Source organism: Ambystoma mexicanum, chromosome 5q, assembly GCF_040938575.1.
Source record: "Ambystoma mexicanum isolate Mex_15411 chromosome 5q, UKY_AmexF1_1, whole genome shotgun sequence".
Taxonomy (NCBI): domain Eukaryota; kingdom Metazoa; phylum Chordata; class Amphibia; order Caudata; family Ambystomatidae; genus Ambystoma; species Ambystoma mexicanum.
Window position 1 is genome coordinate 898308010 of NC_090933.1, and position 14337 is coordinate 898322346.

Sequence of the window (14337 nt, forward strand, 5' to 3'; positions counted from 1 at the left end):
TTTTGCAATTGATGCTGCTCAATTGATACCCCCTGTTTTGAGTGTTTATCAGGGTTGGCAAATGTGTGGCAAAAAAAACAATCTGATTTGAAGTGCCATTTCAAGAGTCTGCTCACTGTAGACTGAAGAGGTTCATCTGTGGATGGGAGGCTATACTTAAATAGTGCTAATAATTACAGTCACGGGCGTTGCTAGGGGGGGGGGCTAAAGGGGCTATAGCCCCTGATCTTTTGGATGTAGCCCCGGATAGAATCTCAGGAGCTACAGCCAAAAGACTAGCTAGCCCCCAGTCCCAACAGTTCCGACATCAGCGTAGCCCCGGGTCTTTTCCAGACCTAGCAACTCCCCTGATTACAGTGATGCAAAAGAACTTCCATTCGCCATATCACCTCTCTCCTGACCAGAGCAGAAGCTTGTCTCCTACACAGCAGAACTCTTGACCCCTGTCACCGAGCACAACAAAGAAGAGGAGTAATTAACTGGATGCATCTTTGTGTGAATATGTAAATTGCTAAATTGTGCTCGAGGGACTGCAAGCTTATGAAGCAAAATAGAGAAGAATAATAGCACTGTTAATTTGCGATTAAAATGCTTAAATAAAACTGTGTTGGTAAAAAAAAAGCAATGAACAATGGAATGGTACTTTATTAAGATACTGCTACTTTTTGTTCTTAACGACACTTTATTTGACTTTCAAATCTGGTTTTATTAATGTTCACATGTTACAGGTAAGCAATGATAATGCGTACACATGAAATACAAAGGTGATCGTGGCTTGCAGCCATCCGATTTCCTATGACTTGTGGTCTACCCCTCTAACCTTTATAAAACACGTAAGCATCTGCTGATGGAAGGAAAAAAGAGAATGGAAAGGCGACGCAGTTGCTGAAGCAATGGCTCCCTGATCTTCGAACGGTCGTGCTCCTAGTATGTGCAGTTGCCGGCAGAAATGTGGTGCTGATTTGGAGAGTACTTCGTACCTGTTCACCTCGCACCCCTCTTCTCCCAACCCACAGCTCTAGGAGGTGAGTGTGCCCATGGCGAGGGGAAGTAAATGTGAGCAACAGGGAACTCCTGGTTTGGACGGATCCATGGGGGGTATGGAGAACAGAACACCCAAGTAGCTGAGCCAGACCGTTCTTCCCCCCACCCTGCAGATATTCGTAGATGTGCTGAAAGCCTGAAGTATCTGAGCCTGTTGAAGGCTACACTGTTCAGTGTGGTTTGTGTTGGATGGACTGTAGAGTTGTTTAAGCCTTCGGGGGACAGACAATGTTAACACTGGAAGTGACCCTCATAATAAATGGAGGCCACACACTTTATTCTCTAGCTAACCCCTTCCTCCTCGAGCTCCTCCTTATCTTGTTTCAATTTGGATCTTCACTTAAAGGGACAGTGGCTGCCTTCAGCTCACACATAACACCTCCCCCTCACATATCTCCTTACGTCCACCTCACACTTCTTCAATCAGTCTAATCGGCCTCTTGACGCTTGTCAAGGGTCTTCTGCTGCCCCTCCTTTCATTCTGCAATTTCTCCTGGTTCCCCCGTTCAACCTTTCTCCTTGCCTCCCCATCGGCTTCTCTGCTAGACTGCTCCTGTGATCCTCCGTCCCTTTCTTCTTCCTCCATATTCTTTACAAGGTGCTTGAAGAAGGAGGCATTCCTGGTTACTTCTTTCTTCTCATTCTTGGTGGTTATCATCGTTCCTTTAGTCTTGGTCCCTCATAGTGGAGTCTCTGCATATCAAGAGCCAGTCTTCCTCGGCACTCTCTGTTTCACCAGCACCGTCGGTTTTGCCCCTTGTTTCCAATCAGACCACTCCTTGCTCTTACTTTTGCATTGGCATCACGTTCTCTAAACTCACATTCTTCTGGGTCCTGATCTTCACCTCCTTCCTCTGGTGCTCCTCTGCATAACCTTGCTCTGCATAGCACATGTGTTGCAATGTTTGGTCCTCATACTGTACTGTATAGGTTAGTGAAAACGTTGCTGATGGCAGGTAATTTACCTCCCCACCCCATGAAGGCCCAGATGAAATAGTTGAATTCCTCCACCCACTCGACCCACCGGGGTCCTTTGTCATGGTGTGGCTGTAGTGTGAAGGATGTGGGCTTTCGAAGAAATTAGGCCCTATAACTTGTGCTCCACAGCATCTGGTGGTCTGCCGCCTGATCCGTCATGACCAGTATCTCTCCGTACAGATCCCCCCAGGCTTGTCTGGTCCTAGGCCCTCTGCTGGTGTGAGATTCCACTTCAGCGGGGGTGCAGCTGGGCATCTTCAGAACTTCCTTGGCCATCTCAACTCAGAGGTTGAGATGGCCAAGGCCTTGCAGGCCTCCCAACACGGTGAGCCAGTGTTTGTGGATGGCAAGCCCCTGAACAGTGCAAGGGTGGTAAGGGTGATCCTCGTTGTGTTGCCTGTATTCTATTTGTATGGCTGGCAGACTGGACTTCCGTGGGTGTAGAATGCTGCCCCTTGGACAAACGCCACAGGTTGTGGTGGGAAAGCAAGCCCCGCCCATTGAAACTCTGGGTCGGAGTGGAACTGTGGTATTCTAATCTCCTGTGGATCTGCAGGGACCGGGACTGCCGTTCACTGCGGCTGGATGAGTCGGATGCCTGCAGCCATGCAGGGAGCAGGGACGCCATACACACGGCGGGATGGGCACCCTCAGGATGCAAAATGGACACTGCGGATGGCAGCAGAACCCAGGACGCTGAATAGAATGGTGAGACAAGCATGCTGTGAAGTGCAGCTGCCAGGGACACCCTTCTGTGAGTGCAGCGAGTCAGACGCTGCGGATTGTATCAGGCTGGAGGATGCTGTCGCACAACAGCAGACCTGTCCTGTGGCGCGGTCTCTTTACCTTTGTCATCAGATGTTAATAGATGGAGGGCACACAAAGGAGGACACAGAGACAGGTCTTTGTATCACACATTTTATTCTCTAATTAACCCCTTCCTCCTCTAGCCCATCCTTACCCTGTTACAATTTGGATCTTCTCTTAAAGGGACCGTGGCTGCCTTTAGCTCACACATAACAGACACCATATGAAACCCAGACAAAAGGATGGATCTCATTGTCTGACAAAGTCTTATTTAGAGTGCACCGTATTCTGACCATCTTCATTTTCGCCTCAGTGCATCTCCTTCTCGCTGATTTATCCCTGAATGCATTACTGGGCAAATTCTTCTCCAGCCTCTACCTCAATGGTGATCTTCATCTTCTACTGGATCATCATCTTCTTCGGCTCCTCATCTGCTTCAGTGCGACGCAATGTGATGCTCTGTACGTCCTGCTCCTCTACGCGGGAGCGCAGAGGAGCAGGATGTACAGAGCTGTACTTTGCTTCTCTGAACGCAGGGCGGCGAGGCAAATGGGGAATCCTGGATACTGGATGACTTAACAGGTACGTTTATTCTGCGGGAAGGGAATGAAGGAATAGAATCTACTGTGATATTTGTTTGTCATCATCATCATCAATAAAGTTTATTCAGATTTTAAAAATGCATGAACCAGTTTTAAAAACAACAATACACAGAACTTACAACAATACTCAAAACAGTTAAAAACAAAAACCATATGCAAACACAATTTATACATCATATGTGTTAAAAAAACATTGGATTAATATAAAATGCATGTACTATTTCATCTGTCAAACAATTTCTTCCGCCAATGCCAGGCTTTTCTCAAGGATTCTAAACAACGCCAGGCCACTGGGGTAGTTTCAGCATGCATCAAGGATATCAAGGCAGGTCTGGCTTGAATAAAGCCTTCATTTTTGAGCAGCGGTACAATAGTCCTCTTTCTAATATCTTGGTAGACAGGGCAAAACAAAATAAAATGTAGGAGATCTTCTTTTGGCCAGTTACACCCCCTGGCAGACTGTGGACTGTTCCATGCTCAGCCAGTTTTTCATTCTCGTCCTAAGCCATAAAGAATTAAAACGTGCCCTGGTCAATGCCCAGCAGTCTGTGAGCCTGTGGCTATGTAGGAGATATGGCTGAATGCCCTCTAAAGTACGCTTATAAATATAGGTTAGCCAAGGTATTTTACGTCTTGCCAAACTGGTGGTCAGAGTTTTAATAATCATATGTGTTACTGTAGCTTTTCGATAAGACCAAACCGCCCACCAATGTAAGAAAGGGGCCATTTGCCACTCCTCACCAATATGGGGGATTCCAAGTTCAATATGTATGGCAAAGTTAGGTGCTGAACTAGGTTGATCAATCAATTTTTTTAAGAAAAGTGTTTTCTATTATTTAGATTGGGTTTACTTTCTCCATACCCCACAGAGCCGCCCCATAATTTGTTGCGGCCTTCATTTGGGCTCTATATACCTCAAAAATCATTTTGATCGGTTGCCCTTAACACATATTTTAAAACAAGATAGGCCCCCCCAGGGCTTGCCTCATTTTAGAGCACTGCTTCTCTATATGAGAGATCCCCCGCCAGTTTTCAGTAAAGGTGACTCCAAGATAATCAAATGTATCTACCCTAGGGATTATTTCACCACAACTCCACATTTTTCACAGTTCTTTCGATCTACCACCTCCTCTTGAACAAGCCATTATTGCAGATGTTTTAGAATGTACTGCTAACTTGAGGTTTGACATGAATGTGGTATAAGCATCTATTACATGTTGTAAGGCAATAGGGGTTCGGGCGATCAAAACCATGTCGTTCGCATAGGTAACACTGGGAGCGGAAATCCACACAACCTGAGGAAATCAACATTAGTTTCCACCAGTGCCCGATAGACGCCATTAATATAAAGGGCAAAAAGCACAGGAGCTACCACACACCCCGGTGCATTCCCGAAGCCACCTCAAACAAACCTGTACATTGTCCTTGTTCACCAAATCTCACACAGGTGGTGGTGTGTTCATGGATAATCTGTAGCACTTTTACCAACTCCTCTGGGCAAACCATGTACCTGAGCATCCTCCACAGCATTGCCCTGTCCACTTTGTCAAATGCTGTGCTCAGGTCCATGAATGCCAAGTCGAGTGGTTTACCCCTCACAAAAATAGAAGATGCTCCCGCCAGGTACAAATGAAGGGCTTGTTCTCAGGTCCCCAGACCTGGATGGAGGCAAACTGAATGTTTGCAAGGACCTCACTGTCAGCAATCCACTGTTCCAGATGTTCCAGAACTGCACGTCCAAAGATCTTAAAACAGGTATCTAATAAAGAAATTGGTCGATAAGCTAACAGGCTACCCAGATCACCCTTTTTAAAGATAGGGTGAATGATGGCTTTGCTCCAAGACTGTGGGTGTTCCCCAAGTACAAGATAAGCATTAACACTGTTGTTTAATTCTAATTCTAATTCTTCCTTAAATCAATCTGCTGGAATTGCATCCGGGCCCGACGGCCAGTTATGCAATTGTCAGTTAACTGCCATTTGAACTTCCTTCACAGTGAAGCGAAGTGTAGAGCCTCACACCCCATCATGCGTACTAGATGCCTGTGCTTTAAATAGAGACCGAAAGTGGTCAGACCAAGCCTTTGCATTCACATTGTTCTCCCTACGAGTTCTGCCTCTTTTATGAACCAGACCATCCGTTACAAATTCCCAGAATGTCTTTGAGTCCCTTGATGAAATGGCAAGAAGCAGTTCTTCCCATGCCTGTTCTTCTAGACAGCTTTTCCTGTTAGCCAAAGCAGTTTTGTACTGAGCCTTAGCACTAATTATCTCTGTTCTGGCGCTAGCCCGATCATGCAATAGCCCCTTCAAGTTATTCTGGGCTGCTACATGAATCGTCAAACCAGCTTTGACTGTTACACCTCTTGACTTTAAAATCATGCTGGAAGCCAGAATAATTCCCCTAGTTTCCTCATCCTGGGAAAAGATAGAAACAATGTGCTCCATGTATAATTGAACCACCATGTTCTGGGTAGCCCCTGGGTTTAGCTTAGTCAATTTCACTCTACGCTTGCAAAAGGGATTAACTTCACAGCGGTCCAAATGCAGGTGGTTAATGGATGGCACTCCAGAATAACCCACCCTCAATACCAACCTCAAAGGAAAATGGTGACTATGGAGTTTATAAAAAAACAAAGTGAAAAACACCTTGTTAGGAATGGCGCTTCACAGTTTGCCCCATAAGGTTGCTATCAATAGGAAGTGAAAAACGTTTTGTAACAAAATTATTCAGGGTATAAATAAATATCAATTCAAAATGGATTTTTGGTAACTGGATATGTTTAATTCACATTCCTGTTATTTTCTTTATGATAACGTTGTCGTGAAAAATTGAGTTTTCATCTCAAGTTGCCCATAATACTTAATTGCCAATGCATGTCGGATTACCTTCTTCAGGGCAGTATGTAGGCAATACTTTAGTGCCATATGTCTATTATTCCATGATAAACATATACTTATTCATTTTATGCATATTAACAAACCATGTAGTTTACATTTAACCAATAAAAAAACACATACCATTTTGTGTTGCAATAATCCGTGCGCACCATAGTAGACAAAAAACAAAATGAAAGCACATTCTCAGTTAGCTGACATGGTGATACATTTTGTTTGCATTATAATTAATGAAAATGAAACTGAAATAAAAGTGCTCGTCCTACCTGGGTTAATGTTATATTCTTATGTGTGTACTGGCTAGTACTCAAAAATATCTGTAGGGAAAAGAACAAAATTCAACTAAACTAATGGTACTACTGATAATATGGCAGAGAAACCTCTCTGTCACCCATTCTATTTCCGTACGTCTTGTTCGCACGAGAAACATAAGCCGAGTGAGCCGCTGTCAAGCGTGCTAGCGTCGGCTTCAGATTCTTTTTATTGGTTTCCATGGAGATGGTGCGAGGCCTCGTGGTCTAGCTGGAGCACGTACGCCTCACGCCCCACCTTCGGGTGTGCGCCCTGGGGCGGGGATGTATCCATGGAGACCCTGTTCTGTAGGACGCTTGTATCTGAGCTGGAATGAAACATGCAGTGCAAGTAAAACAGCTCTGTAAAGCACGCTGCTAAATGGAGAAAACTAATGTTATGCCTGCTAGCACGAAAGGTATGCGCGGGGATGCTCCCATTGATCATGAATAAGCTAAGTGGTATTTATGAAGTGATCTAAATGGTGAAATCAAAGTTAATGTGAAAACACACATTTCAACCACTGCTAGACCTGTAGAGTCTGTTAGGCTTCTAATATCACAGGTGACATATAGCCACAGGCTAGATGCTAACAGTCACATTGATCTAGTTGCAATGAACAAACATTTCTTACAACCTATCATCATTACAAAAAACACATATAGTTGATTTCTTTGTTGAGCCCCCTTGGTGTTAAGGAGCTCAATCGATCAATCCAGAAAGTTTCTCTTTGGTCCATCCTTTTCTGGAAATTTTCGGGGAGATCTCTTTTCTCCACCACCTCCAAAATAACAAATTGTATCTGGGCTAAGTTGTGTTTTTTATCCTGCCAGTGTCTGGCCACAACTGAATTGGGATTACTGTTTCTTATGCAGGACCTGTGTTCATTCCATCTACTCTTTGCCACCCTGAGAGTTTGGCCCACATAGTATAAACCACACAGGCATTTAATGGCGTAAATTACATTGTGAGAGTCACACGCAGCAAAGCTTTTGAGTCTTATTGTCTCCCCTGTGTATGGGTGCTTCACTGATTCCCCTTTCATTATATATCCACAATTGCTACAACTCAAACAAGGGAATGTACCAATTCGTTCTGTGATCTTCTTGGTTGCTGGTTTGGTTTGAACGAGCTTGTCTTTGAGATTCTGGCTTCGCTGGAATGCGAATGTGGGAACCTCCTTGAACAAATGTTCGACTCGCTGGTCACATAATAATGTATTCCAGTGTTTTTTGATGATGGATTTGATGTGATTGCTCTGTCGGGAATATTTGGACACAAATACAAGCGGGGGGACAACATCCTGTTTGGTTTTCACTTTCAGTAGATCTTCCCTGTTTTGAGTAGCTACTCGTGACTGCGCTTCACTTATTTCTTGCTCTGAGTATCCTCTATCAAGAAACTTCTTCCCCATTTCTCTGATCGCACTATCATAATCCTCTGGATCACTAACCAGTCTTTTCATTCTAAGCATTTGGCTGTATGGCAAATTTTTGATGAGACTAGGTTGGTGAAAGCTTAAACGTTGGAGTAGGTTGTTACGATCTGTCGGTTTACGAAAGATGGTGGTGTGATATCCTGTGTTGGTTATGTTAATATTTACGTCCAGAAAATGGATGTTCTCCTGAGCATATTCATGTGTAAATTGAATTTGTGCATCTTTACTGTTAAGGTATTGGAAGAATGTCAATAGTTCTTCTTCTGTACCTTTCCATACTCCAAAAATATTGTCCATGTACCTGATCCACAAACTTAACTTTTGTTGCCATTGTTGGTTCTGTAAAAGTTAAGTTTGTGGATAACAGTAAAGATGCACAAATTCAATTTACACATGAATATTCTCAGGAGAACATCCATTTTCTGGACGTAAATATCAACATAAGCAACACAGGATATCACACCACCATCTTTCGTAAACTGACAGATCGTAACAACCTACTCCAACGTTTAAGATTTCACCAACCTAGTCTCATCAAAAATTTGCCATACGGCCAAATGCTTAGAGTGAAAAGACTGGTTAGTGATCCAGAGGATTATGATAGTGCGATCAGAGAAATGGGGAAGAAATTTCTTGATAGAGGATACTCAGATCAAGAAATAAGTGAAGAGCAGTCACGAGTAGCTACTCAAAACAGGGAAGATCTACTGAAAGTGAAAACCAAACAGGATGTTTTCCCCCCGCTTGTATTTGTGTCCAAATATTCCCGACAGAGCAATCGCATCAAATCCATCATCAAAAAACACTGGAATACATTATTATGCGACCAGCGAGTCGAACATTTGTTTAAGGAGGTTCCCACACTCGCATTCCAGCGAAACCAGAATCTGAAAGACGAGCTCGTTCAAACCAAACCAGCAACCAAGAAGATCACAGAACGAATTGGTACATTCCCTTGTTTGAGTTGTAGCAATTGTGGATACATAATGAAAGAGGAATCAGTGAAGCACCCATACACAGGGGAGACAATAAGACTCAAAAGCTTTGCTACGTGTGACTCTCACAATGTAATTTACGCCATTAAATGCCCATGTGATTTATACTATGTGGGCCAAACTCTCAGGGTGGCAAAGAGTAGATGGAATGAACACAGGTCCTGCATAAGAAACAATAATCCCAATTCAGCTGTGGCCAGACACTGGCAGGATAAAAAACACAACTTAGTCCAGATACAATTTGTTATTTTGGAGGTGGTGGAGAAAAGAGATCTCCCCGAAAATTTCCAGAAAAGGATGGAGCAAAGAGAAACTTTCTGGATTGATCGATTGAGCTCCTTAACACCAAAGGGGCTCAACGAAGAAATCAACTATATGTGTTTTTTGTAATGATAATAGGTTGTAAGAAATGTTTGTTCATTGCAACTAGATCAATGTGACTGTGACCATCTAGCCTGTGGATATATTTCACCTGTGATATTAGAAGCCTAACTGACTCTACAAGAGGCTTTGTGAGCTCTAGCCCAATGTTTTTTTTGTTTTCTTTTTTTTTTCATTGATGCATGTTTAGTAACATCTAATGTTGCACCGTTTATGCAGTGTATTACTACCTAATTTATTCTGTTCCACTGACTACTACACATTTATCCCATTAGACAATGGATGATTTGACCTTCAGGTTTCTTATTACACACATCTCCCACCGCACGTCTAGCAGTGGTTGAAATGTGTGTTTTCACATTAACTTTGATTTCACCATTCAGACCACTTCATAAATTCCACTTAGCTTATTCATGATCAATGGGAGCATACCCGCGCATACCTCTCGTGCTAGCAGGCATAACGTTAGTTTTCTCCATTTAGCAGCGTGCTTTACAGAGCTGTTTTACTTGCACTGCACGTTTCATTCCAGCTCGGATACAAGCGTCCTACAGAACAGGGTCTCCATAGATACATCCCCGCCCCAGGGCGCACACCCGGGGGTGGGGCGCGAGGCGTACGTGCTCCAGCTGGACCACGACGCCTCGCACCGCCTCCATGGAAACCAATAAAAAGAATCTGAAGCCGGCGCGAGCACGCTTGACAGCGGCTCACTCGGCTTATGTTTCTCGTGCGAACAAGACGTACGGTAAGAATGGGTGCCAGAGAGGTTTCTCTGCCATATTATCAGTAGTACCATTAGTTTAGTTGAAGTTTCTTCTTTTCCCTACAGATATTTTTGAGTACTAGCCAGTACACACATAAGAATATAACATTAACCCAGGTAGGACAAGCACTTTTATTTCAGTTTCATTTTCATTAATTATAATGCAAACAAAATTTATCACCATGTCAGCTAACTGAGAATGTGCTTTCATTTTGTTTTTTGTCTACTATGGTGTGCACGGATTAGTGCAACACAAAATGGTATGTGTTTTTTTATTGGTTAAATGTAAACTACATGGTTTGTTAATATGCCTAAAATGAATAAGTATATGTTTATCATGGAATAATAGACATATGGCACTAAAGTATTGCCTACATACTGCCCTGAAGAAGGTTAATCCAAAATGCATTGGCAATTAAGTATTATGGGCAACTTGAGATGAAAACTAATTTTTTACGACAACGTTAACATAAAGAAAATAACAGGAATGTGAATTAAACATATCCAGTTACTAAAAATCCATTTTGAATTGATATTTTTTTATACCCTGAATAATTTTGTTATAAAACGTTTTTCATTTACTATTGATAGCAACCTTAGGGGGCAAACTGTGAAGCGCCATTCCTAACAAGGTGTTTTTCACTTTGTTTTTTTGTTCACTTTGTTTTTATTTTTTTTAATTTTTTTCGAGGTTTGGATAGGTCCTTGTGCTGCTGGGCCGATTTGGACTGGCAGCTCCAGGCTAAAGTATTCCGAATTCAGTTACAGAATTGGATTACCATACGATTAACAAGTGTAGTGCCCTCCTCTCCATTCTTTCACTATGAAGTTTATCAAACACTAGCAAGTCCATAATTAGGGGCCAATGCTTTACATGGATACAAAATAATCTATAATAGATGTGCCTTGGGTGCCTACAAATGTGGGTTTCCCAGGTAGATCCGAGCCCAAATGACCATTTAGGGGCCGGATACCCCAGTCCACAAACCAGGTGTAAAACTGACGGCCCCTAGCACACATTCTCTCATCTGTCAGTTGGGGTGTTGGAGTCCCGTAGACAAAATCGTCGCCCGTGTCCACCAACTCACTAATCAGCCCCTTGCCCAATTTGGCATTAAAGTCCCCACCCAAAATCATAATCGTCTTTTGACTCCCCAGTGGTATACAATCCAATTCAAAGAGTTCCTTCAAAACCCCTGGGCACACCTTGTTAATCACGTGTGGGCTATTCTAAAAATTCACCAGAATCGGTTCCCGACCATGCTCAGGCAGAGCTCAATTTAGGGAAGACTTAAGCAAGATTTACATACCCCGTAGCAACGGCCTCTCCCACCCTTCTTAGCTGCAATACATTTTGAAACATAACCATCTAAACATACTGGGGCCAGTGCCCAAGTTTCCTGCAAAATTATTATGTCATAGGGTGATAGGAATGACACTACTTCCTTCTTCAGTAATTCTTTCCCTGCGCCAGCAATATTCCAGCACAGAATTGACAAATCTAACCCTGTGGGGGTGACCAGGTGCTCACTAGTATTTCGGTGCCCTAAACAGTCTTTTACGGACCTTTCATGGTCCGAGGTCCCCACCCTCGGGGTGACAGGTCAATCCAACTCCTCGATGTCTGATAGAACCTCAAAACGGTTTGCCGTGACAAAGGCCCCCCTCCTTTCCCATGGTTTGTCCTGACCCCTTACTAACGCAACCCTTGTCCCCCTTTGTAAATTAAAAACCTCCTGCCTCTGTTGTATCATACAAGGGGCTATCTGTGGCGGATAGAAAGCTACTAAGGGAAAAAATGCACTATTATGAGTTATGAGCTTCCTAGACCACCACTCTGGGTTGAGTGAAGAGACCAAGTATTCCAGCATAGCCGGGGCAATCATTGAAACTAACAAACAGTCCCCCTCTGCCTATTTTTCCACCTTTACAACCCAAGATAAACTTCTTGCCATTAATATACCTCTGGGGTTAATGTTCATCCCTGGTAATGGAGAGTTGATCCATTGGGAGGCTTTATTTATGAGGGAAGTTGTTGATTCTGTAATACCATTATCTAGACAGGGCACGCCTGTGATGACTCCCACTGGAGGTGCTGCTTCCGGGGGGAGATCAATGACTACTTATTTTATGGCCTGGCTAGTGCATTTCCGAATTGAGTGTGAACCCAGGGAAGAGAACAGTTTTAAATCATTAGTTCCTGTCAGAGCGGAACCTTCTAAGGGAGTTCCATACTGGTGAATGTGAACAGGGTCTAACGCCGGCACCGGTTGTTTCATTTCATAACTCACATTCTTGGGTATATTAGTGGCATTATTTATTTCTGGTAAGGCAGACCCTATCGCCATTGAGCTATTTCTTGGTTCCCCATCCCCTTAAGGTCCTGGATATCATTTTTTAACCCCCTAATTAAGTCATCAATAATGCAAAGTGACGTTCTCAGGAAGTTTTTGAGTGAAGTGGGGGTAATGACCAGCCCCCACCTTGACTACTGCAACAGCCTCCTTGCAGGTATCCCAGCTAAACAGATAGCTAGACTGCAAAAGGCGCAGAATGCTGCAGTTGGACTGGTTGGTCATTTTAAGAAATGGGACCATGCCTCCACAATGTGGAGATCCCTCCACTGGCTTATAGTGGAGGATAGAATCAAGTTTAAGGTAGCTTGCTTGGTCTATAAGTGCCTTAAGGGGCTTGCCCCGGATTATCTTGCAGATAAGATCAAGCAATATTGCCCAACTAGAAACCTCCGTTCTGGAGACGAACTTTGAATCTGTGTCCCACCGTCTAACTGTGTCTCCAGAGGACATAGAATATTTGAAGTGTTTGGACCTATAATCTGGAACCAACTTCCAATGGAGATTAGAACAAGTAAGACCTTGGACGTGTTGAGAAAGAGGTTGAAAACCTTCTTATTCAGATAATTCCAAATCCGATTATTGTCAAATATCTGTCTTTTTCATGCTCTGTTTCCTTTTAGTTGTCATCTGCTCCCGAATATGGTTTAATCCGTCTGGTGTGCATACGAAATTCCTCAAAATCAAAATCAAATGAAGTGATGCTAGAGAGGATAGGAGCCAGCTTTTTATCTAACACCTCATCCAGTATTTTAAAGTCACTAGAGTCTGAATCGAGGGCATCATCAGCAGGGATTGGTACTGGGGGGTTTAACTCTGTGCCCCTCATACCCTGTAACAGCGGACTCTGCTCCTCAGATTGGGGTTCCAAACCCAAGGTGCCCTGCACCAGGGCAGGATCACACTCTGCTTGTTTAAATGTTTGGTATGGTTTGAATTTGCATTCTGTAACTAGTATTCAGTGATACATTTAATTTAACGTCTTGGAACACCTGGCATGGAGCGCAAGGTTAAAGTCATGCATTTAGTTAAGGTTTTTGTGAGATTGGTTAGCATTAGAATAGAAGGTGGGGGGAGGAGGTGGAAATGTTGAAGTTGGGTGGCGGTGTGTAACGGGGTGCATGGGGGACGCCATTGAAGAAGCAGCGAGGGAAAGAGGAATGAGCATTCTGCCACAAGTTATTTAAGCAGAGTGGTGGTGGAAGGGTGCACAGTCATTGAAGGGGTATTTAGGTGGTCGATGCTGAAGACCCTGGACAGTCAGCGAACTTCTCCAATGCCTGCTTCCCTGTTCTGCTGTGGCTTCTGTTATGTTATGTTATTTTGCATTTGTATTGCGCCTTATGTATCATCGGTATGATCTCAAAGTGCTGGTAGTTTGAACGCCCTCGGGAACCGCAGTTCAAGTCAGTTGAGAGAGAGAGAGTAGTAAAGTGCGTGGGCGCACCAGGTATGCGTGCAGCTGTTGTGGTTGTTGCATGATAGCTGCTTCTTAGAGGTAGATGTGTTGCTGAGGAGATCAGTTGAATGTGTTCAGTCTGGAGGGTTGACATCCAGACTGAGTTCTGGCTGCGTTAGGCCTGAGGAGACGCCTAAGCTAGCCGGTATGTGCTAGCTAGGTGTGTTTTATTAGGATGATGGGTAGTTTGATGGGTCATGTTAGTATGAGAGCAGCTTTACCGAATGTGTTCTAGTTGAATGGTGGTGTATAGTAGAGAGTTAGCGTAGCAGTGTGATATTGTGGTAATCAGTAAAGTGTATGCGATCAGGCACAATCAATGATG